Raw genomic sequence first — 24,034 nt, 5'->3', positions numbered from 1 at the left:
TCACCTAGCAGCTCTGCAGTCTGCTTGATTTCCCGCTGGATCTTGTGCCCTATTTTCTCATTTGAATGCCTGAAAACAAGATGTGAGCTGAGCAACTTGGTGTGAGATGGCGGCAGCCACCTGCCCGTGTTCTGGTAAGGCTTCTCACTCACACTGGCTCCTTCACACACTGGCTGATGTTGACCAGCAGCAGCTCCGTTTCCTTGTGCAGTTTGCCACTGTTGGAGCATGCCAGAGGTTGAGCACAGTGCAGGGCTTTTACCTGGAAAGAGTGACCGCAGTGCCATGTGTAGTTGCAGTGCTTGCAACTGCTCTTCCGAGCCTCCATGAGCTAAAGCTGAAGGCAGTTGGAGAGCCCAGGCTGTGCTGGACCAGGAGCCTGGGTTGAGCAGAGGGTTTAGAGGGTGATGCCTCTGGAGACCTGCTCTGGAGCACCACTGTTAACCTCAGCACTGCTGCCCTGAACTGCTGTTCTAACATGATAGCTCCATGCTGAGGTGCTTCCTTCCAGCAGCTGAGTGAGGAAGGGTACTTTAAGGAGAAGGTGGTGTGCTTTGCTGCTCTCAGACTCTCAGCTTCCTCCCTCAGCAGCCTGGGAGCTGCAGAATGCTGTGCCCTGTCCCTTCCACATCTACCCTGCCTGTGGACCAGGATCTGTTCCCTGGTACTAGGGAACCCATCCTGTGCTCCTGCTTCTGGGCTATGGTGCTGCCTCTTTTCTAACCTGCACCTGCTCCATGGCCTTGCTGAGCTCTTCCTGGAGGAAAGCCAGCTCCACCTTGCAAGCAACTAGCTCCTCTTCTTGCATATGCAGAGCTTGGGCACTGTCCGTGTATAGCTCTTGCCAGTACTGGGCTTGGCTCCTCAGCTTACGTAGCCCCTCCTGGAGGGAATGGGCCTGTTGGTGGCACAGAGAAGCAGTGAGAGGGTCACAGGCTGAGCATGGTCTCCTGGTGCCCTGTGGGGAGGCCTGGGACATGTTTACCTCTTGCTTACGCTCCTTCTGGGACCCCTGCAGCTTCTTCAGCTCCCAGTGGAGCTGCTGCATCTGCTTCACATAGGCTGCAATCTTCTCCTCCTGCTTGGCTTTCTCCTGCTGGGCCTGGGCCAGCTCTGCCTGCAGGGTGGTCACGTCCCTCACCTATGTGCAGAGTCACGGGGCAGAGATGGTGCTGGCCAGGCCATGGCAGGCTGGGCTACCCAGGGCCAGGGCTACCCAGGGGCAGTGCTGCCCAGGGGCAGAGTGAGCCCTGCACCGAGGGCTGCCCTGTCCCTGCCCTCACCTGCTGCAGCAGCTCTGCCATGTGCTTTCTATTGGAGGCCACTTCGTGCTGCAGGACTTTAATGGTCTCCTTGGCTTCACTCAGCTGCTGCAGGTTCTGCTGCTCCCGGGCCTGGGTGGCTCCCAGCTCTTCCTGCAGCCAAGCCAGGTGACACTGCAGACCCTGTCTTTGCTCCTCCTGTGTCCTCAGCTGAGAGAAGGCAACGCATCAGGGAACGCAGCATTGCTGTCCTCAAGTGAGGTCTGTGCCCTCTCTCCTGCTGCCGATTCCAGCACACTGTCCACTCCTGCAGCATAGGCTTTGGGTGCAGGGCTTTATTAACTCTCTTGAGGGTGCTCATCCACTCCTTTGCCTGCAGCAGCTCTTGCTAAAGCTTTTCTTTCCCATCCTTCTGACAGTGCAGCTGCCCTTGCAGCTCTCATGGCATGGCAGCCTCTGCTGCTGGCACTGCGCAGGCCCGAGGTTACCCACAGGGGCAGAGGAAACTGGGGCCAGGCTGGTGGAGGGACCCCACAGCAGGTCCTGCCTGCTACCTACCTGCTACCTACCTGCTCCCTCAGGGCTTGGAGCTGTTTCTGGCTCCTCTGCAGCTCCTCTGCAGCATGGGCCACAGTGTCCATGTGTTGCAGTGCCTGCTCAAGGGTCCCCTGATGCTTCCGCTGCCCCTGGCTCAGCTCTGCCTTGAGCTGCACTGCCAGCTCCCTGTGGGCATGGGCACAGCCTGAGCTGCAGCAGCACCCGACTGCCTGCCCGTGATGGAGCGGGCACAGGGAGAGCCCTGCTGGGCTCCAGCTGTGTGGGGCTCACCTGCCCTGAGCCTGCTCCACTCTGCTGCTGGCTGCTTCCTCCCGCAGTGCTCCCAGCACGAATGACACCTCGAAGCCCTCATCCTGTTGTGGGTCCTCCCCCGGGCACTGGTATGGCTGCTCCCCTGTGCGCTGTGGGGAGTCCAGCCTGGCAGTGCCTAACTGAGCTGCTTGAGACAGTGGGGCTGGCACTGCCTCCCCCTGTCCCAGGGATGAGCTGTCACTGTGGTGCTGGGGCACTCGTGGTGCCTGTGCCCCCCTGGCTGCTTCCCCCCAGGCTTGGGGGCTGCCCATCCTCCTTCCCAGGACTGCACAGGCAAACCCTGTCTGCCCCTTAACTCTGCAACTGGTGATGACCCAACAGCACAGGGAGCCTCTGGTGGCCGCAGGGTCTTGCCCATTCCCCACTGTTACACCACTATGGACAGAGTGTTGCGGTGTGTGAACACGCAGCAACTGATGGCAGGCACTGCCTGCTGCCTCCTGAGGCCCTTTTGTGCCTCACCCTCCAGCCACATCCTGGCCTTTATGGGTGCTGGATGTCTCCTTGGTGCTCTCTCTGCCACTGGGGCATGTGCCAGGCTGCAGCTCTGGCTGGAGCCACCAGGACTGTGGCAGCCCAGGGTGCTGGCTGCAGGCTCCAGCCTTCACACGGTTCAGCTTTAGATGCTTTGGATGCTCCCTGCCTTCCTCAGCACTGCCTGGCTCGGCCATCCTCCCCACCTATGTTCTGTGTGGATATCAACACGTCTTAGCTGCTCCCTCCTGCCTGCAGAGCCTCATCTCTGCATCTACCATTGCCTGTGTGAGCAGCACTGCTGTATGCTGTGTGCTGGCTCCTGCCTGGCCCCGTGTGCCAGCACTGACCTGCTCAAGCAGCAGTGTGTGCTTCTTCAGGATGTTGTAGCTGATGTCCACATGGCCTTGGGCAGTCACATCAAAGGTGACCTCTGTCTGCACTGCTTCATCCTTCTGCTCCTGGGGAGAGGTGCATCACTGACCTGTGGGTGCCCACCCCTGGGATGGTGCCCAGAGTGTCAGTGGGACCCTGAGGAGCTGCAGTCCTCCAGCTCTGCTCAGGTGGGTGTACTGGGCCATGCCAGCCATGCCTGCCCCAAGTCTACGGTGCTCCATACAGGGGGAGGTGCTAACTCCTTGTCCCACACGTGGCTGGCAGGACACATCCTGCCCAACCCTGGGCACTGATCACCAGCAGTTCCCACAGGCAGGCTGCTGGGCAGGCACGGTGCCTTGCCCAAGGGGTAAGCACATGGCCAAAGGTGGGGAACTCCTGCAGCCCGGCCTGTGGCACCTGTCAGCAGTACCTTGCCCATCACCGCCTGGCACTGCTGCCGCAGAAAGACCAACTCAAGCTGCTGCCACTTCATTGTGCTCTCCTGGTGCTGCAGCTGCATCAGCAGCTCATGGTTGATGCCTCTGCAGAAGTCCAGGTCCAGCTGCAGTGCCTGTATGCAGGCTGGCTCCGTCTCCAGTGTGTCCCAGCACGCCTGGGGCTGCCCTTGACATGGCTCTGGCACCAACACTTGCCTCTGGCCCTAGGACACAGAAGAGCAGCACTGCTCTTGCTCAGACCCTCTTCCAGCTGCTGCCACGCACCGGGGCTGGATGAGGCTGCTGGCAGCCCAGAGAGCAGCACTGGGGTACATTGGTAACTGATGGGTGCAGATCCCCCCCCACCAGTACCACCCTGTGTGTGGTTTAAGGTCCTCCTGGGCTCATGAAGCCAACCCCTGACCCTGCTGGCACTACAGTGATGCCAGCAGCAGCTGTGGCTGCTGTGGGAAATGGCACCAGTGGGACCAGTGCAGCTGCAGGAGTGGACACCTGAGCCCTGGAGAGGAGCTGTCTGTTGGACAGGGCCTCCTGTAGCACTGACCATCAGCCTGGGGATCCACAACCAGCACCTGCAGTGGGAGTGGGGTTGGCACCGCTCACCTGGGGGTGCCGGGTCCCTGTCTCCTGCTGGAGCCGGTGGATGCAGCTGCTCAGGTCTGATGCTGCCCCCTCCGGTGCTGGCAGCTTCCCACAGGGACACTCGGGCTGGCCCAGGGCTGCAGGAACCTCCTTGGATACGCCACAGTTCAGCCTCTCTGCCACTGCGGGAAGGACACAACACGGTTCAGGCCCTGCTGCTGCCCTGGCAACCCTCGGTCCCAGGAGGTTCTATGGTGTGTTCCCAGCCTGGCCTGGGGCAGCCCCACTGCCCGTGGCATTGGCTCTTCAGCTTCCCATGGCCAGAGCACCCGGTATGGGCAAGGGGGTTGGAACTAGATAATCTTGAGGTCCTTTCCAATCCTAACTATTCTATGGTTCTATGGTGACACCCCAGGCCTGGGGCTCCTGCAGTGCCACAGCAGAGCTGAGCCGGGGCCCAGCGCCCTCCCCATGGCAGTGTGGCCCCACCGCTGTCCGTGTCCTCGCTGCAGCCCTCCCGTGCCATGCTCCTGTGCTCTGTCATGGCCGGGGCAGGCAGGACCCTGCCTGCAGCCCCAGCCCGGCCGCGCTCGGGGGACAATGCCCAGAGCCAGAACCCGGTGACCTCATGCACCTCCTGGGGAGGGTGTATCCATGAGCCCCATCCTGCCCTGTGCTGCTGTGTGTGCTGAGCATCCTCGGCCATGGCTGAGCCTCCCGAGGCTCAAGCTGCCCTCTCACACCCTGCTCTGTGCTGCTGTGTGTGCTGATCATCCTCGGCCATGGCTGAGCCTCCCGAGGCTCACGCTGCCCTCTCACACCCTGCTCTGTGCTGCCCTGTGCATGTCCTGGCCCTGAGCCGGCCCCAGGGCACACAGCACCTCTGGCTCTCAGGGGAGCCGTTGATCACATCGACCCAAGCGGCTGTGCCTGTGCCTGTGCCCTGCTTCACCCTGTGCCCTGCTTCACCCTGTGCCTGTGCCCTGCTTATCCCTGTCCAGAAACGTAAAAATAACAGAAAGGAGTTGTCAGAAATGAAATTTCAATCCCTCCACACCCTCCCTGTCCATGAGGGTTCCCAGCAATGATCAATAGTGTTTAACAGAGAGGGAGGAACGTTTTTTCCCCTCTTAAAGCATCAGAACTAAACCAAACCCAAAACAAACTCTCTGCCTGTGTGTGTTATGGTAAACATGAATGAATCTGGCCCAGTGATGGCAGCAGCCTGGGTGCTGTTGCTGCACAGCACAACCTCTCTGCTCTCAGTCTGTGAGTGGAGGCTGAGTGTGTCCCAGACGCTTCCTGGGGCAAGCACAGCACCCATGGGTGAGGAGGAGCTCTGAGGATGGGGTGAGCCCGACTGCCAGCATCTGGGGGTCCACAGCAACCCAAACCTGCAGGTCCACGTGTGACACTGCCCTGCTGGGGACAGGGAAGTAACCTCCAGTCAGTTTCTGGGGCACAGGAGACCTGCTCTAAGGGGCACCCTGTAGCAAGTGGGAGCTCGGGAGCAGTTCATTGACCTGCCAAAGGACCATGTGCGATGGTGTCTGGACAGGCAGAAGCAGTGCTAGCTCAGTGCAGATGTGTGCAGCAGTGCAGATGAGTGAAGCGCAGTCCATAGAGGCACAATGGATGGTTGTGCTGGCTGGTCCAATGGGGTACGTGGTGATGAGTTTGGGGGAGCCCTGCACCCCAGCCATTGCGCTTGTGGCTCATCAGCTCCAGGCACAGGGTGGCTGCTCTGCTTGCACTGTGAGGGCTGCACGACACCTGGGTGGCAGCGCTGGTGTCACCGGATGCCAGTACCACCTTCAGTGTGACTGCACAGGGGTGCCTGGGACACACACCAGCTGCTGGCTCTGCCTGAACCCCGGAGCTCCCGATGCTGTTCCCCTCCCTGCTGCTCATGCAGTTTCACAGGTAAGCTTTCTAAGGGGAATCTCCAAGGCCAAGCTGGGCCCAGAGGGTGAACACAGATGTACAGTCATAGGAACCATCAGTTGCCATGACAACCCGCTGCACCAGCGGGCTGCAGCCATAGGCAGTGGGACAGACGCAGCATCAACAGTCCCACAGCAGAGCCACTTAAACCCCACTGTGCACAATGCTACTGAGTTTAGCCTTCATTTCTACCAGTGCAGGGGAACAGGGGGTTCTCTGTGGGTTTCAGTGTTGTTCAGGCAGGGGCAGCCAGGACACGGAGCCCCCATGGTGCCACCCTCGGCCTTGGTCACAGTGCTATTGCTGCTTTAATTAAAGCTGGTTACCCTCCCCAGCAGCACCCTGCATGTCGCACCCATGCTGGGACTGAGCTCTGAGCAGCCCCTACCACTTGCCTCGCACAGCTCTGCCCAGCACATGGCTCAGAGCTCAGCACAGCCCAGCACAGCCCAGCACAGCTCAGCACAGCTCAGCACAGCTCAGCACAGCCCAGCACAGCTCAGCACAGCTCGGCACAGCTCAGCACAGCTCGGCACAGCTCGGCACAGCTCGGCACAGCTCAGCACAGCTCGGCATTGGGCTGCCGTCCTGCAGCAGAGTGCACCCACATGCAGCCAGCAGCACCTTGGTGCACTTGCAAGCACTGCTTATGTGGCTTTCTCACTTGCTGCAGCTGATGTGCTGCCCTGGGGCTGACTGGGAGAGCTCAGCCCTGCTCCAGCTCCTAGTGAGCCTGACCCACAGCCGCCTGCTGGTGCCTGCCTAGTGCTGAGAGGATGGGAAGTCAAAGTGGACTGTGTTGAGCAGCACTGCACAGAGCTGGGGTGGGAGATGTCTCACTTTAATTACTGCAGTAATGTTATTCTTTTCAGTACCACGTTAATTGAAATTAAACAGCTGCCACATTCTGGCTGGGACAAAAGTGAATCCTTTTTCATTCCCCTCTGGTTTAATGAAGACTGACATGCTGAGAGAAAACAAAGGCAATCAGCTGCTACCTCTCACCCGCACATGCACCAGCAGTGACTGGGGACCCTGTGAGCCACAGAGACACTGTGAGCACCCACAGCCCCAGGAAGCCTGGCCCCATGCCCCAGGGTGCTGCCTCCCACCGTATCTGGCTGGGGAAACACAACAGGGTGCCCAGTTGTGGGGCATGCCAGCATGGAGCCAAGCCCAGGAACTGAGGGCAGGGGCACAGCCTAGGCCGTGATCCCATCTGTTAGGAATCATCCAGCCACGAGCCATTCCCAGCGCGACCCCTTGGCCCTCCTGAGGGCACCATGTCCCTGTGAGCTCCTCCAGCTTCATCCCAATGTTCTAAATCAACCACCACCCAATGCAGCCTGAAAGCCTAACCAAAGAGAGCAGTGTTAGCTGAGCAGGGGACCTTTCTTCAGCCTTTTGTCTGGTTTAGGACTAGGTGCTTGCTTGGGATGCCATTCAGTACTTGAAAATATGCAAAATGAAGCACTGGTACAAACCTCATTAACACCCGCCTCTAACATCATTAAGATGTTTCCAAGAAAATTAATTGAGAGACTCATTAAAAATAAATTAAGAAAAATGTGTTGCAGAGCGCCTGCTCCGAGCTCGTAAATCACGGCTCAAAGCTCCAGGCCGCTGCACAGGCAATTAACGCCAGCCAATTTGTTTTATCCTGACTGCGAAAATTAGAAAGCAGACATGGAGATTAGATTAGGGATGTCTGTCAAGCGGAACTTGGAGTGAATATTTTAGGATACAAAATGGAAATCAGGAAAACAAAGATGGGACTTCATTTGGAAGAGCTGACAGCCAGAGGTGGGGAGGGAGGAGGGACATGTACATGTTTTCTGTTCCAGGGAGCAGTACCGTGTCTGTATTTAGACAAACACCCACCCCGTGCTCCTGCTGCCAGGCAGCTCCCTGTGTTCATGTGCGCATTGACAGCCCTTTGTGGCTGCAGATACTGCTCACAGACACTGTGCAGAGCCAACGACTGCCCCTCTCGGGAAGCAGGAGCTCGCGTTGGGAGCGTGCTTTGAAGTTGGGTATTACACAGCCTGAACCAACATGTCGCCTCTGTATACGCTGATTACACACTTGGATTAGCAAACACAGTGCCACTGGGTGAGACTACTGCTTGGGACTTAGTCAGCTTTGTGCCATTAGTGGCCCTTTGTCCATCTCTAGCACCTTTCATCAGAGGATCTCAAACTACTTGATATTCATGAACTGAACTGCAGAGCCCTTCTGCAAAATGAGCAAGTGTTATTATCATCCCCATTTTGTGCAGGGAAGCCAAAGCACAGATAAGTTAAGGTCTCGCTTGTAACCCTGTGAATGCATAAGCAGCTTGTGCAGCAGCAGCCATCACATTTGCACGTACCAGCAGTGTGTTGGACACAGGAAAGGGCAGTTGTGCAGCTGAACATCCAGCCCAGCTGCAGCACACCCATGGTGCTGACAGCCATGGTGCAGTGCCAGCCATGGTGCACACGAGGGGCAGTTTGCCAGCGTTCACCAACAGCCAACAAAGCGCAGGTCAGAGTGTCCAGCCTGTGATAGCTGCCAACAGGAACCACCTGCAGTGACCTGGGCACGTGGCCCTGCAGCAAACATCACCTTGTTCCCCTGTGTGGACCTAACAGCAGCTCACTGCTGGCAGAGGGGCTCTGAGTGCTGCTCCTCATTCTGCTTCTGAGTTCTGCTGCTCCCACCAGCTGACACTGGTTGTATCTGTGGCTGCAGGTTATTTCCCAGAAACCAGCCTAAATGCCAGTTTTTAGAACACAATGGCCTCACTTTTGCACACAGGAAAATCCCCTGGACAGGGCAGACCTTAAATCCTTGCTTTGTTTGCTTTCTTATCTCAAGCTGTCTAGGTATGTGCAATGCTCATGTCCTGAGGACCAACTTCTTAATACACCTGAGAGTTTTGGGTGGTATTTTAAAAGAACTCTCCATGTATGTAAACCACTATACAGCTTAGGAGCCTTCTCTTTTTAAACTGCATTTTAACCTTTCTCCAACAGCCCGTTCTTCACTGTCCCCTTTGCAGAACAGAGGGAATGCCACCTTTGTGTAGCCATTGAGAGTCAGTTCAGTTGTATTTCAGTATTTAATGTATATGCAAATAATCACACACCCACAGTCCTGTCTGGTTTTGTTCAGATATATTTACTGGCACCAGAGTGGGTCAACCCCACTGATGGAATGTTTTTTGGTGATTTTTTGGGCAATGCTGAAAGGTGGAAGCACCTTATAACATAAGGAACTTCTGCCTTCCCATTAAATGTGGGACAGACCCTGCACATTCGTGCCCGCTTTCCCCCACCCCAAACACTGCCTCACTGTCCCCATGTGGGTTTCTGGACTGCAGGGTCCCTATACCCGTGCCCAATATACCACAGCTGAGCAAATGGAAAGGAAGAATCAGTCTGGAGTAAAGCCCAGATGGGATCACTTTAAACTGAGCAACCTCTTGGAAGCACAGGGAATGGTGAACCTCTGCAAATGCAAGGCACCTGTATCAAAGCAGATGGTAGTGTTTTTACCTAACAAATGGAAGAAAACAAAGACAAGACTGATCAAATAATTAATGGCATACTCCTGCATGCAGGGATGAGGGGACAACAAAGGATGTATCCAACCACTTCAGAGTTCTGGGTGCTGTGGTGTGCCAGGAACAGGCAGGTGATACTATGTCAGTGCAAAATGTAAGATCCTGCTCCCAGCAGCACAGAGACTTGCTCAGGATCACAGGCAGGGTGGAAGCTGCTGTGCTCTTGGATACCGATCACAGCTTGTGGGTACTCAGAGGCAGCTGAAGCTGATGAGGCAATAGTGGCTGAGCTGGCTCAATGAGGAGCTGCCGGCTCTTGGAGGTGGCAGGATGCTCAGGGTGTAGGGGCTGTTGGAGCTCTGGGAAGGGCTCCAGGAGCAGCCACAGGCACTGCCTCAGCCTGCAGGACTCCAGGGATGCTGAATGCAGGGTTTGGTGGGGGAGAGCAATGGATAACTTGCTCACATGTGGGTATGTGAGTGGTTTTGTGGAGGACAGAGTTGATAATAGAACCCTCTTGAATCCAGTGGAGGAAAGTGCATTTCTGATGAATGCAAGAGGAAACAAGCTAAACAAACTGGGGAAAAGAGTATGAATTAGTAGTTACATCTTGGCAGAGTAAACAGGAGTGTTGCAGATGTGCCATCAGTGGCCACTGAAGGAGAAGTTTGGACTGTGTTTCCACCTCTGCTCACCAGCCTCCAATGCCAAAGCAGATGTTAATTCTGCTGGGGTGGGAAACATGTTCCACTGGTGCCCTGAGCCAGAATCCCCATCCCTGTGCTTGTTGCTGGGCTTGTGCTCTAGGGGTGACCCAGGCTCTGGGCGAGCTGAAAGACAGCCTTGGCTGGAAGCTTTATGCAGGTTTTGGTCCTTCTCAGAGGGGCTGTTCCTGTGCCACAGGTGAACTGTGGTTATGTGTGCTGAAGGGACCATGGCCATGTTTGTATCATATTCCGGCTGAACTCCTGAAACACTTCTCATTTGTAGACAACATTTTCTATGCTGTGCCTGTGCATGAAGATACACTTACTGTTTGATTAACCTCCTTTCAACTATTTATGAGTTATGGAATGAGTGGAAAAATACTTGTATGTAAAAAATTAGTAGTGCTAAAAATAATCCCAACCACCTGAAAAATAGCTACATTTGGGTTTAACTTAAGGCAGATTCATCCTCATGTGGCCTTACTCCTTCCTGAGAAACAAACACTTGCAAATGCAACATAAATGCTTTTGAGCATGATCAGATGGGCTATCCTAAGCAGGGGTGGGGATGACAAAACTCAGGAAGACTTAAAGTTGGTAACAGATTAAAATGAAAGAAGAGGCAAAGAAAGAGTGGGAGAACTAAAAGGAGGCTGAGAAGGGCAAAGAGGGTGACAAAGTACAGGCCAAAAAGGCACAGAGATGGAAAAAAACAGAGGTTGAAAAAGGGCAGAAGACCCTGCAAATGTATGGGAAGCCACCAAGAAAGTAGAGACTGAAAATGGATGGCAGACAAACAAGGAAGTAGAGAATGTAAAGGGATGGGAGGCCAAATAAAGGTGGGAGGTGGAACAGTGGGGAGATCAGCAAGAAAGAAAAGGCCAAAAAAGGGTGAGAGGACAACAAAGGGCACAAGATGGGAGGCCAACAAGTAGAGGTCAAAAATGGGTGGAGGCTGAAAAAAATCTGTGAGGCTGAAAAAGGGTTTAAGGTCAAGATGATGTGGGAGGCTGACAAGAAAGCAGAGCATAGAAAAGACAAAAAGGACAAGAAAGTAGATGCTCTTTTTGTACTTTCACCCCTTTTTGGCATCACACCCTTTCTAAACTCTTCTTTCTTGTTGGTCTTGGACCCTATTCAGCCTCCCACCTTTGTTCAGCCTTCCACTCCTTTTCAGCCTCTACTTTCTTTTCGACTACCCATCCCTTCTCAGCCTTTCACCCTTTTTGTGCTCTATTTTTCAACCTTTCACATAATTCTGGTCTCCAAACACACTTTTAGCATCCAGCCATGGTTCTGGCTCCACCTCTATTTGACCTCAAGTATCACATCAGCCTCCAACCACCTTTTAACATCCCATCCTGGTTCAGCTTCCTATCTCATTTTGGCTTGTTCAGTCTTCCACCCCTTCAAACCCTATTACTTCTTGCCAGCCTTCCATTCCATTTAATCCTCCAGCCATTTTTGGAACTCCATTGCATTTTAGCCTTTCTTGTCAACCTTCCTTCTTTTTGGTGTTCAACCCCTTTTCAGCCTGCCAATGCTTTTGGCTTCTAATTCGTTTTGTTGGCCACTCACAACTTTTCTGCCTCACACCCCTTTTCATCCTCTCCATTCTTGTTGGTCTACCAACAGCTTTTGGTGTCGCACTCTTTTCCAGCATCACACCCATTTTCACCAGATATTTCTTCTTGGCCTTCAACCCTATTTTGGCCCCATACCTCTGTTGGGCCTCTGACCTCCATTCAGACTCCCACCCCTTTTCTGTCTCCCAGCTCTGTTTGGTCTCCCACTCTTGTTTGAACCGGTTTTCAGCTAACACTTTCTTTTTCCCTCCTCTCCTTTTTGGACTTGCACTCATTTTCAGCCCCTACTTTCTTGCTGATCTCCCATTGCTTTGTGCTCTCTGCTTTCTTGGTGGCTTTCCATACTTTTGTCAGGTCTTCCACCCTTTTCGACCTCTTTCTTGTTGGTCTCCCACTCCTTTCCAGCATCTACATGCTTGCTGTCCTTTCACCCCTTTTTGGCCTCCCAACCCTGTTCAGCCTCTTATTTTCCTGTTGGCCAACAAGCCCATGTAGGCCTCCCACACCTTTTCAGCCTTCACATTCTACTTGTCCTTCTGTCCCTCCTTGGCATTTCACCCACGTTCAGCCTCCACTTTGTTGCAGGCCTCCCATCCCTTTCTAACCTTCCTACCCGTTTTCAGGCTCTACTTTCACGTTGGCCTCTCACTCCATTTTGGCCTCTATGTTCTTGTTGGCCTTCACTGATATTTGTCCTCCTGCCCCTTTTCGGCCTCTTCTTCCATGTTGGCCTCCACCCATTGTCAGCCTCTCTGTCCTGCTTGGCCTCGCCTCCCTTTCGGTGCTCCCGTCTCAGCCGTTCTCAGCCTCCACGTTCCTGCTGCCCTCCCGCCGCTGTTCGTACCCCTCCTTCCCGGCCCCTGTGCTCGCTGCGGCCGCTGTGCTCCCGGCTCCGCGCCCGGTGCGGCGGAAGCTGCAGGTCCCCCGCGGTGCCGGGACCGGCCGGCAGGGGGCGCTGTCGGTCCGCGCTGCGGCGGCTGCGGGCACCGGCCCGGGCCGGGCCCCAGAGCTTTGTTCTGCCGGGGCCGCGGCCGCTGCCGGTACCGGTGCGGGCTCCGTTCCGCTCCGAGCCGGGCCCGAGGCCTCCGCGGGCCGCGGACGCTGCTGCACCCGCCCCTTGCACCGGGGCCCTGCCCGGGTGTTCCCGGCGGTCCCAGCCCGGGCAGCAGAGGCCGGTGCGGGCTGTGGAGGGTGCGGAGGGGTAGGTGCGGGATCCCGGGTGTCGGGCGGGGGGCACTGGGGCTGTGCTCCCCTTGGAGCCGGAGCCGCTGGATCCGGGAAAGGACGAGAGCAGTGTTTGCGTTCGTGGGGTTTTAATGGCTTTAAAGGTTCTTTCTGTGGTGATTCCCAGTTCCGGGTGTTGGCAGGACACTGGTGGCTTTGGTCTCATCCCACCGGGCGCTGTGTGGAGCACTCTGTGTTTGGCTGGGGGGAAATCAACAGGCAAAAATTACCAGAAGCAAGGTCAAGGGTCTACAGGGGAGAAATAACAAACAGGAAAGTCTCGCATAGTTTTGCATTCTGCAGTGAAAATGATCTCATTATCTCTTCCAGGGTCCAGCCAGCCACCTGAAAAATACCTATTAAAAAACCATTGCAGCTCTTGGAGAGGGTCCCCTCCAGAGAAGGGAGAAACGAAGAAATGGCTGTGTAAAAACAGGAGGGGGAAATAGCTACAGTGGCAAAGCTGGGCTGGGACCTCCCCTGCTGCATTCCCAGCCCAGGCTGAGAGCCCCAGCCAGTTCCTGCCACAGGCAGAAGTGCTCTGTGCCTCCTCTCTGCACCTTCCCTTGTCCATAGGAGGTGCTGAAGGAATCGGTGGTGTATGGGAGCCACCCAGCCGGGTCATGCGGAAGCCAGCCCTTGACAGGCCCATTGCTCAAGCACCAGGCCCCTTGGCTCATCTGTGCCTGGTGCTGCTGCTGGGAGAGGATCTGTGGTCAGTGGGAGCGTGGAATCTGTGTCTCCCCTGCCCTCCAGCTCTGACTGTTCAGCACCTCTAGCTGGGGTAAGGGCAATGCATGGGTAAGCACCAGGGCAACCATGAAGGGCACCAGTCTGCTGGAGCTGCCTCCACCCCAGTGCCATTTGCTGGCAGTGCCTTGCTCAGTGCTGTCCTGTATTTACTTCATCGTGGCAACCATCACCACCACTGCTACCGCAAGCTGCCTCTTGGTTCATGTCTGAGGGTTAACGCCATGCAAAAGTTGTGCAGGAGCTGCCACTTTTCTGTAAGGAACCTTGAGCCACAAATCAGAAAGCAGAAATCCCACTGGAAGAAGGAAGGAGTGAGTGAAGGAAAAGCAGTGTTGCTCAGGTCTGGGCACTGTTCCTTCAGTTACAGCTACTAAGCTCCCAGGAGATGGGTTGTGCACCCAGACAGGTACACCAGCATTGGCTCAGGGGACCTCCTCCCAAACTAGTGCCATGCAGCAGCAGGTGGGAAAAGGGGAAAACATGGAGGCAGAGAACACAGGGAGACAGAAACCAGAGAGAGAGCTGGGTAGGTTGAAAAAGACTCTTGCAGTGGGAACCACAGGGAGAACCCCATTGGAGTGGGTGGGCACAGGAATGCAGAAATAGAGGCAGAAAGAGAACATCCTCATGCCCTTCCTTTCCTTACAGTTAATCCTCAGTCTTTGGCCAAAAAAGGAAGGAATATTTTAAGATACAGAAAAGATAAAGCATAGAAAGCTTCATTAGCTCCACTGGCACAGCAATAACCAGAGGGGAAAAAACCCAGTAGGCGTGATACAAAGGGACTGACTGCCAAGGGAGGAAGCAGAGCATTTGCCATCTCTTGATGTCTTCAAGCCCCACTGAGCGCCTGCCGAAGCTGCTTTTGTCAAACAAGTTACTGAGTTAGCTAATGACATGGTGAAACTTTCTTGACTGCAGGTGCAGCAGGTCAGACCATGTGGTCCCTGCGTGGTCCCTGCCTGCTCACTCTGAATCTACAGGAAAAAAACATGAAGAAGGACTAAGAGAACGTGTCTTATCTGTGTGCCAGTCCTGTAGCATGTACAGCATCAGTCTTTGTGCTTGCTGTGAGAAGGGAAGGGGGATCTTGGAAGGAATCCTTGCACAAGGTTGAAAGGGTGCCTGTGTTCCATAGGCATGGGTGTTTTGCTTAGGGATGCTCTGGATGCAGGGCAGACATAGGCTGTTCCTAGTGGTTCTGCAGACCCCGAGTTTGGCTTCAGCAAGGAGCAGGTTTTTGAGCAATTCCGACAGTGTTGGCAGCTTCAGGCAGGGGTGGTGTTTGAGGGCAGACGTGCCTGGAAGAGGTCAGGGCTGCAGTGTTGTTAGGATCATCTGAACTCCGTGTTCCTTGGTTTCAGATGTTTAGCAGCTGTCCCTGTGGGGAAGGTGCAGTGCGCAGCCAGATGGTCTTTATCCTGCTAGAGCTCTGGGATGTTTGCACTTTCTTACAAGATTTCCCTTGCATTCCCAGCTGCTGTAGCTCTGTTCCCTCCTCAGGAGTGAGGGCTTGGGGCTAGACTAGATAAAGCCAGATAGAGATGGTTCTATGGAAATGTTTGCTCATTGCCCAGAAGCAGCACAAAAGGCAAACTGACTGTTAACAATCATTAGGAAAATAATGGGGAGCATATCACGGTTATGTCACTGAACAGATCCACAGTGGAAGTTGTCCTATGATTACCATATGCAGCCCTGTTCTGCCTCCTAAAAAAAAGATCTGGAAGCATTTCAGAGAAGAGCAACAAGAATGATTAAATATGAAGAATATTTTCCATGTGAGCAAAAAGTAGATAGTCTCTTCAGCCTGGAGAAGAAATGACTGAAGAGGATTATAAAATCAAGTTGGGCATACAGAGGTTGTCTGCAGTATGATTTCTCACTGTCCCTTTAGTGTAAGGAGCAGCAACAGCCCATACATTAGTAGGTAACAACTACAAACCAAAAAATAGGGTTTTTTTGGTGTCATATCAGGCTGCTTCACATAGGATATGGTGGGTTCTCAAAGTTTGTATACATTCAGAAAGAAATTAAACACTTTAATGGGAGAAAAAATCCACTTACCTTGACTAAATCCACTTGCTTCTGAAGCCTGAGCTGTGGATCCCTGGAGGCTCACGGAGTTTGGGAAGCCCTGTGGTATCTGCGTCCCCTCTTCACACTGCCTGTGAGAACAGTTCTTGGCAACTGGCAGAGATGAGAATGGCAGAGATGAGACAGTGCACTAGACAGTCTTCAGCTAATCGCAGAGTTTTCTTCCCTTCGGTGCTCAAGGCTCCTTCGCAGGGGCTGATCCTGCCCTGTCTGTGCAAGTCTGTTCTCCTTTTTTAAAGAGCTGTGTCCAAAAAGCCTTGCTTAAAAATTCACAGTGGTGAGTCAGCAACTGTCCCTGTACACACAAGTGCCAGGATGCCTGTGAGCCGTCTTTGACCACCCCCTCCTGAACAACACTCTCTTAGCTGTCAGTGACAGCAGCAGAAGCTTGTGTCCCAGTCCCCTCTGTGATGAGGTTCCAGGGTGTCCAGCACAGTTTGCTGCTGTGCCAGCAGCCAACATCACTGCAACCTGTGCTTTGTTCTGAAGGGGTCAAGGGCACTTGTACCCCTGCGAGTCAGGGAGTGCCTATGTGGTAGTGCCAGCTCAGGGCATTGGTGCCTGTAGTAGTACATTGGCCTGTAGAGTGCAAAGGTCCCTGGGGCCTTAAGGGGTGCTGGGGTAGCTCCTGAGGGGACTTGGATGTGCCAGGGGAGGCTACAGGATACGAAGCACTACGGCCGCAGCTGAAAGTCAGCTGTTCCCACATCAGCCATACATGAGCTCCTGCTCAGCCCAGTGAGTCTGGAACATGGGGTCCTGTCTGAGGCAAGTGCTGTAGGCCTCCAGAGGACAGTGAACAGGAGAGACAATGCTGTTCTGCTCCCCAGAGGGAATGGGGAAGTCCCAGGTCACAGGCACACACTGCCTGTGGGAAACCTGCAATCGCCTGGTTCGCCACAGGCAATGGAGCTGGATCTGTGCACCCACCTGTACTGAGCAAGGGGTGTCTCAGCCAGCACTCGTCTGAGTCTCATCCTCTGGAGCTAGTCACAGGGCAAGGTATGATGCTTAACCAGTAGTGAGGAGGGACAGAGTGTAAAGAGACAGCAGAAAAACTGCAGGAGCTGTCAGGGCTGTTTGCCACAACAGTTCTGCCTACACCTGCACAGTTACATTGGGCAACATTTGGGCAGTTTTCTAGGAAGTATTTGACCATTTATATTTGGTGAGATTTCCTTTTGTTTTTTGCAGAGTAGATAAACCAGTTTACAGCCACCTCTAATCATACCCAACTTTTGCTTTCACAGACTTCAAGTGCTTGCTGTGGTATGTGTAGGACAGGCACCCACCAAGCACTGCCTTCTGCATTGCACTGTTCACAGCCAGGATCCCCTAGTCCTGTAGAGATGGTTGTGGCTGTTGGAGCAGCTCTTGATCCATCTGAAGTAGCATTGCTTGCTCTCTGGGCTCTATATCTGAAACCACCTTCAGCCCTTCCTCCACTCTTGGGTACCTCACCACACCATTGAGGGTTCTCGCCTTCTCAGGGCCATGTGGGCACAGCCTGATCAATGCTCCCAGCCAGCGTGAGTCTCACTGCACAGCTCTACTGTGGAAATAGGAGAGCCTCGTGTAGGTCTTAGAAAGAGAAGACACAGGGCCTGTTCTGAAGAGCACTCAGCTGTATCATGCACAGCTGGTGGTGAAGGAGATGGGGTGCTGAAAGCATGGGAAGAGCTGTACAGGCACACACTGATGTGGGCCATCCACATGCTCCTGGGTGGCTCAGTTGGGACTTCTGAGGTAACCATGAGCTTTGCCTGCTGTTGGCCTCAGCCATGACTCTGGTTGACTTCATCATCGTGCTTGTTACTCCAAGCTTGCCCTTCAGCCCCACTGAGCTCAGGAAACTCAGTTATGCTTCAGCCAAATCAGAGATACACTGTACTGGCCAGAGGAGACCCTCAGAGCCACTGCAGCTCCTGGGCTGGTGGCTTCTGTAGACTGTTATGCCAAGGCCTGCTCCAACATCATTTGTGGCTTTAAGCCTTAACCTGCTTCTAACACTAGCAACTATCGGCGTAGTTTTCCAGCAGGTTTGTGCAAGCATGCTACTCCTCCTTTGGTCAACTGGAACGCTGGTTTGGGCTACAGCAACTGGTGTCTATCAGGAGCTAGTATAAGAATCTGCAATAAGCTATGGAGAGCGAGATGAATCACAGTGGTGTCCTGGTAGGTGAAAAACTGCACTATTATCTCTGCTGCAGAGTCGTGGGCTCTCTGGCAGGTTTTCATCTTCATGTGGTGTTTGGGCAGTTGCCATTCCTGCAAGACAACTTCAAATGAATGAAATGAACGACTGCTTTTCATATTACACAACATGATTCCAAAAACACCAGCACAGACTCACTAGTCAGATTCCAGGAATTAATCACCAGATTGCACAGTCTCTGTCTGGAGCAAGCTACCAATGGACAAACTGAAAACAGTTTTTTTGCAGCTCTACTGAAACTTCATAGTCAGTTTTAAGCCTCTTAGTGTAATACTGAATGTAAGTTCCTGCTGAGGGCTATCAACTTCGGTATGTGCAAAGCTGCAGGGGACAACCTGTGCCATGCCTGCATGTGACAGAGCGCTTCCCTGCACCAGTGGTGTGACTCAGATCAGAGACCAGCTTCCTGGGATTTCCCATCAGCATCCTTTAAGATTGCCATCCAGCACAAGGGATCTGTGCAGCCACAAGGTGAAATCCACCAGGGAACAGCATCTTCAAAACACACAAAGGGATCAGCACAATCTGAGAACAGCAACATGCTGCCCTCTGTTCCAGGTGGAGACATGTTGCCTCCTGCGTCCTCGGGGATGGCAGAGGCTGGCCTTTCAGATATTGCTTTCCCAGGTGAGGTATGCTTGTAAATGCACACGGTGTCCAAGTTCTTACATGCTCTTGCAGTGTAAATCCTAACCTGGCTTCTCTCAAAGTATTTGCACACATCCTGCCACGGTGCTAGGGAATGTCTGCATGGTGTAATGCAAGCATACACGTTATATATTTGTAAGTAAATCAGAGCAGTGGTGTTTTGGTGCTATAGGACCATAGCAAGGCTACACATTATTCACAGCCCCTGTATGTTGGAGGAGCAGGCAGCATTTGGTGCTGCAGCCATGCGTTGGCAGCTTTGCTGACTCATGTCCTATGCGTGCTGTGTTGGAGGAAGAACTGTTGGTTATGTGATCCATATGGGGATATTGTCCCCAGCCTGCCCTGTGGTTTTGCCCCTTCTTGTATGTGACTTCTTCCACTACTGCAGCAGTGAGTCCACAAAAAAGTTCCCAAGAGTTCCACAAAAGCTCCCAAGAGATGGAACTGATGGAACACGTTGTAGGTCTTCTTAAAGCATCCAGAAAGGCACTCCTTTAGCCATGCCCATTCCTACAGCTCTCCCAGATACCAACACAAGGAATACAAGTGAGAGAATCCAAGATAATTTCCCTTGGCACTGTGCAGAAAAGGTGCTCAGTGGGAAGCAGGGGCAGGCCATGACAGCAGGTGTTGCTTAGTGCTGTTCCTGTTGTCCTCTGCTTTGTCAACACGTGCTGTTCTGCTGCACACAGCTCTCTGTGGTGGTTTGGTAGTCACAAATCCTCCATCTTTTCATCATGCAGTGATTCCCCATAACCATTATTTTTGTATACCCTCCACTGCAAAAAGGGAGAGGCCAATATTAAGCTGCAATGAATCTTCAGCACTTCTCTGTTACATCATTCTGTTTAGTGTCAGAGTATGGTAAACAGCCAAATATCATACTAGAAGCATGGTTTTAACAAGGGTAGCTCTGCCCAGCCTGTTTCCACATGGTGCCCAGCAACGCAGTGAGTGAAGGGGGCCCCTGCTCTAGTTGGAAATGCTCCCCTATTTCTGGAATTTGATAGTACAATATCAGAATTATGGACTGCAACACTTTCCATTCCTTTCTTTCATTCTAAATTAAAGACTGTCTACTGAAGACTCTCACTTCAAAAACAGCCAGGCACTTTCTAATATCAGGCAAAATGCCTGAAGAATAAATTGCTCCTGTAAGAAATAAAGCATTTTAGTTCTGCCACAAGCAGAGAGATCTGTGTTTATAAGTCTCTCTAAAGGCAACTCCATCTTTCCCGCTTTCCTCTCATTTTCTTTTGATGCACAAAGCCTGCATACCACAGTGCTGTGATTGGATTCGGGTTTGGAGCAGTGTAATCGTAAATATTCATTGGAATCCAAGCTAGTTTTCCCAAGTCTCTCTTAGAGGCTCTGCAGCTATACAAACAGCTGTGGCTCTGCATTAGCCTCACAGCCTGGAGGCTGCCTATTTCTCCACAGCCCCAAAGGCTGCTCCTTCAGAGGTTGCAGAGAGAAAAATCAGCCTTGCAGACCATTCTAGTCAACGCTCTATTATTTTCTTTATTCCCTCTGTAACACCAGTGTTGTAGACCTGTGGGGTTCCTACACAAGTAACCCTGTTCACCTTCGCTCGCAGTTCTCTCTGGCTGTCATGGCTATGTATCTGTGGCCCTGTCTACCTGCTGATGGTGCTGGGATGTCTGTATGAGCTGGTCTGCATCCTGCTATGCAGTATGTAGTATATGTCTGTGCATGTTCCACCCTACCCCTGAGAACCCATAACCCAAGTGGGTGCTGCTTCATATTAACATGGTTGCTATGTGTCAGACAGCTGTGAGGCTCTGTGGTTGGCAGCACACATCTGCCCCTCTGTTGGTTACTGAAAAGAAAGCAGATAGACCCACCACTGATACCCTGGCAGTTCTACCTGACAAGCTACTGAAGTTCCATGGCTGTACTCAAGCAGTAGGAGGTAGACAAAGGGCAGTAGGCTCCTATAGCCATCAAGGAGCAGAGGTGAGACCTTTCCATCAATCAGATCATGACTTCAACGTGGCCTGGGCCAGCCCCTACACAGCAAGACTACATGGCATCAAGCTGACCTTACTCTCCAGACAGCCTGACTGATTGCCATTCCTGCACAACTCATTTGCAAAGCAGGACATGTAAGAAACTGAACACAGTTATTCTACTGAAAATAGAAATTGAATCCAAAAGTTCTGATAGCAAATCTACAGTCCCATCTTTCCCTCATCTTCTGCTTACCATCAGTAGTGGAACTGCAGTGCTCAGGCCAAAGCCTAAGGCACAACAGCACATGTCATGCAGATGGTAGTATCAGAGGCTTCATCACCCACTGACATCCTCCAGGCTCTGCTTGCTCTTTTCAGCATATGTTAAAGCATGTGTTGTGGCTTTTGGGTAACTTTTGACTAGATAAGTAGGTGGTAAAAGGGGCAAAATCCAGCTTTCTTTGCACATGCTGGTTCCTGGGTGCAGCTTAGCAAGCAAGCTGCTGTATGAGTTGCTGAAGGGAGCAGTTCAGGGGCTGTCAGCTCTGAACTTGTGTCCCTCGCTGCTGCACTGTTGCTGATCCCTGTCTGCCCTGGGCTGGGTTCTCAACCAGCTGCACTGTGCCCTCTTCTCACTCAATGGAGCGTGTTTTTGGCCAGAAGCATTCCGGACAGCAGGTTCCCCTGGAGCATGCATAGGAGGACCAAGTCAGCAGCCCAGTATGTTCAGGTGAGCACTATGGCTTCAATATGAGGGATTAGGCAGCTCCACTTACCTGTGGAGGGCTGGAAGGGGAGAGTCTCTCCACATACAGAGATCTCCAGCCAACAGCACTCACAACAGAGAAAAGAGAGCTGAAGGAAGGCACTTAAGGATAAATTTACATGGGAAAATGCTAGTGTGCATGCCCCAACAAGTCTCTCCTGTGAGCAAGCCTGCAGGAGCATAACAGTGAGGTGGAAGAATGCTCTACAAATCAATGTTGCTACCCAGTATGGGAACACAGCCAGCACAGCTGGAGATGTGACATCAGCTGAAGCACAAAGTTGGGACCAGGTGAACCACCACAGGATGCGAGCACACTTCCAAGACTTTAGTCCAGTTGCTTTGCTAGGATAGGGAATCAGCCTAGGAAATTATATGTTGGTATCACATGAACACTAAAGGAGATGGTGGTGGGACTCTGAAGAAGGCAGAGCTGGGTTTCAAAGTATGAATAAGGATAGATTTAGGAAATGAGCAAGGCTGGCATGAACCTCAAGAAATCAATAGCCAGTATTGCAGTTCTAAGACAGGGGAACCTACAAGTGCCCTGTCTTTTGTTTATCTCTCCTTAAAAGTTCTGTTGTGATGCAGAATCCTCAGGCCCCTGGCAGCCTGTTCATGTGTTTTGTTCTCTTCCCCATTAGAAAAATCTTCCTGGCCTAAATCCTTCTTGATGCCCATTAATTCTTGTGTGTGATTTCATGGACACGGAGAACAGACGGCTTTATTTCCCTTTCCAGGAGTTTCTTACATGCAGTTGGTGGTGTGATTTTCCTTAGTCATGCAGGAGAAAAAACCCCAACAAAATGGCCAGATCAGAAACAACAAAAGAAAACCTGTCTGGTGGAATGCAGTTAAGAGTGCCCTGTGAGAACAGATAAAGTGATAATGATAACACCTACCAGAGTTAAAAAAGCTTTGTGAGGAGAGAGCTGTGCTCCAGGAGATCTAGATCTCCTTGTGGTAGCCACCAGATCATCCTCTTTACGCACGTTCCTACCACACAGGCAGGCAGCTCAAGGCTAGCTACCTTGAGATGTGGTGGGAAGAGAAGGAGACAGCCCTAGAGAAAGTCCAGCCTTCAGGTGAAGGGAATGAACATGGAAAACCATGTACGTGCTCATGAGCCAGGCTGGTTGGTGTCTGAGTAGCGGAAGGAGCCAGTCCCTGTGGTCACTGGGGAAATCCACCCTCTCCTCTCCCAGACATACTGTGGCCTTTCCCCATGGTCAGTGTAATGCCATGATGTACTCTGGGAAGGGAAGCTGCAGTGGGCTCTCCAGCCTCTGTGACTGTCCAGGACCAGACCCCAGCCTGAGACACCCTCAGGGTCACTGGGATGAGGACAAAGCAGTCCCTTTGCTGCAGAGAAGCCTTCCTGTCATAAGCTGGAAGCACAGCACTTCTAGCTCCGTGTTCCGAAGCAGTGAGAGTGGTGTTCTTGGGAGCTCCTGCTATGATGATTTATCCAGGTCACGGTGAGGACAGCTGGCTAACTGAGGTTAACAGCTTTCTCAGTTTCATTTCAAAAAGACATTAGCATGGGGGCTGTATTAAACAACGATATGCCAAATCCTGATTCATTCACCAGGAGAGCTCATGATCAGGTTGGGGACTCAGCTGACAGGCAGGGCTGTACTTCTAGCCTTTCCTTAAAGGGCAGAACCATAACTCATGCTCCCAGTACTAAATTACATCTGACGCTCCTTGCAGAGGGCTTCTGGTATGCGCAGCCTGCTACAGGCATCCTGGGACTGCCAGTCATGGGAGTCCGAAGCCCCAGATCCAGAGATTTATCAGCAACTGAGTCTGGCTCAGGAAAACAAAGGAAAAAAGGTTTCTTTCTGTCTGAAAGGACTTTGGAAAGGAAACACAACAGAGGTCTGTAAAACCAGAAGTGTCACAGGGAAGGTAACTAAAGAATGACTGCTCATGGTCTCTTCCAATAAAGCAACAGAAATTGTCAGGGGACAGGTTCAAAATAAACAAGAGGAGGTTGCTCTGCATCCCACGCATATTAAGCAGTGAAACTTGCTGCTACAGGACACTGCCAAAAATGGGTAATACCTGAGTTACAGAAATGGTTTGACAAGTTGTGGATGAAAATTGTTCCAGGGCTGTTAAACACAAAGACTCCTGCTTGGGCTCAGGAAGCTCTTTCACTACAGAAGGTGAGGTGAGCACCTTGGGGCAGTATCACAAGCTTCCCCTGTTTTCCCAGGGGAAGAGTGCTCTTTCCCAGGCATGGGCATAGCTGCTGCCAGACACAAAGCTAGGTGGAACACTGTTCTGACCCAGAATAGTGTTTTATTTTGATGCAACAGGGCTTGATGTTTAATTGGGAGTTTTGTAAAAGAAAGTTTAGACCTGGGCTAGTTTGTCTGCCACTTTCACACCAATACCAAGCAGCTAGGCTCAGCTGAGCTCAGTATCAATGGATGGAAGGATGCGAAAGGAGAAAGACTACCTACAAGATGAAACAGAAGTGTGATTCCAGCCTTGCCATGATGTCCTTGCACAAATCAATACATGGTCACCCATATACCT

This window comes from Melopsittacus undulatus, chromosome Z (assembly GCF_012275295.1).
Source record: "Melopsittacus undulatus isolate bMelUnd1 chromosome Z, bMelUnd1.mat.Z, whole genome shotgun sequence".
Classification (NCBI taxonomy): Eukaryota; Metazoa; Chordata; class Aves; order Psittaciformes; family Psittaculidae; genus Melopsittacus; species Melopsittacus undulatus.
Note: the sequence above shows the minus strand (reverse complement) of the source record.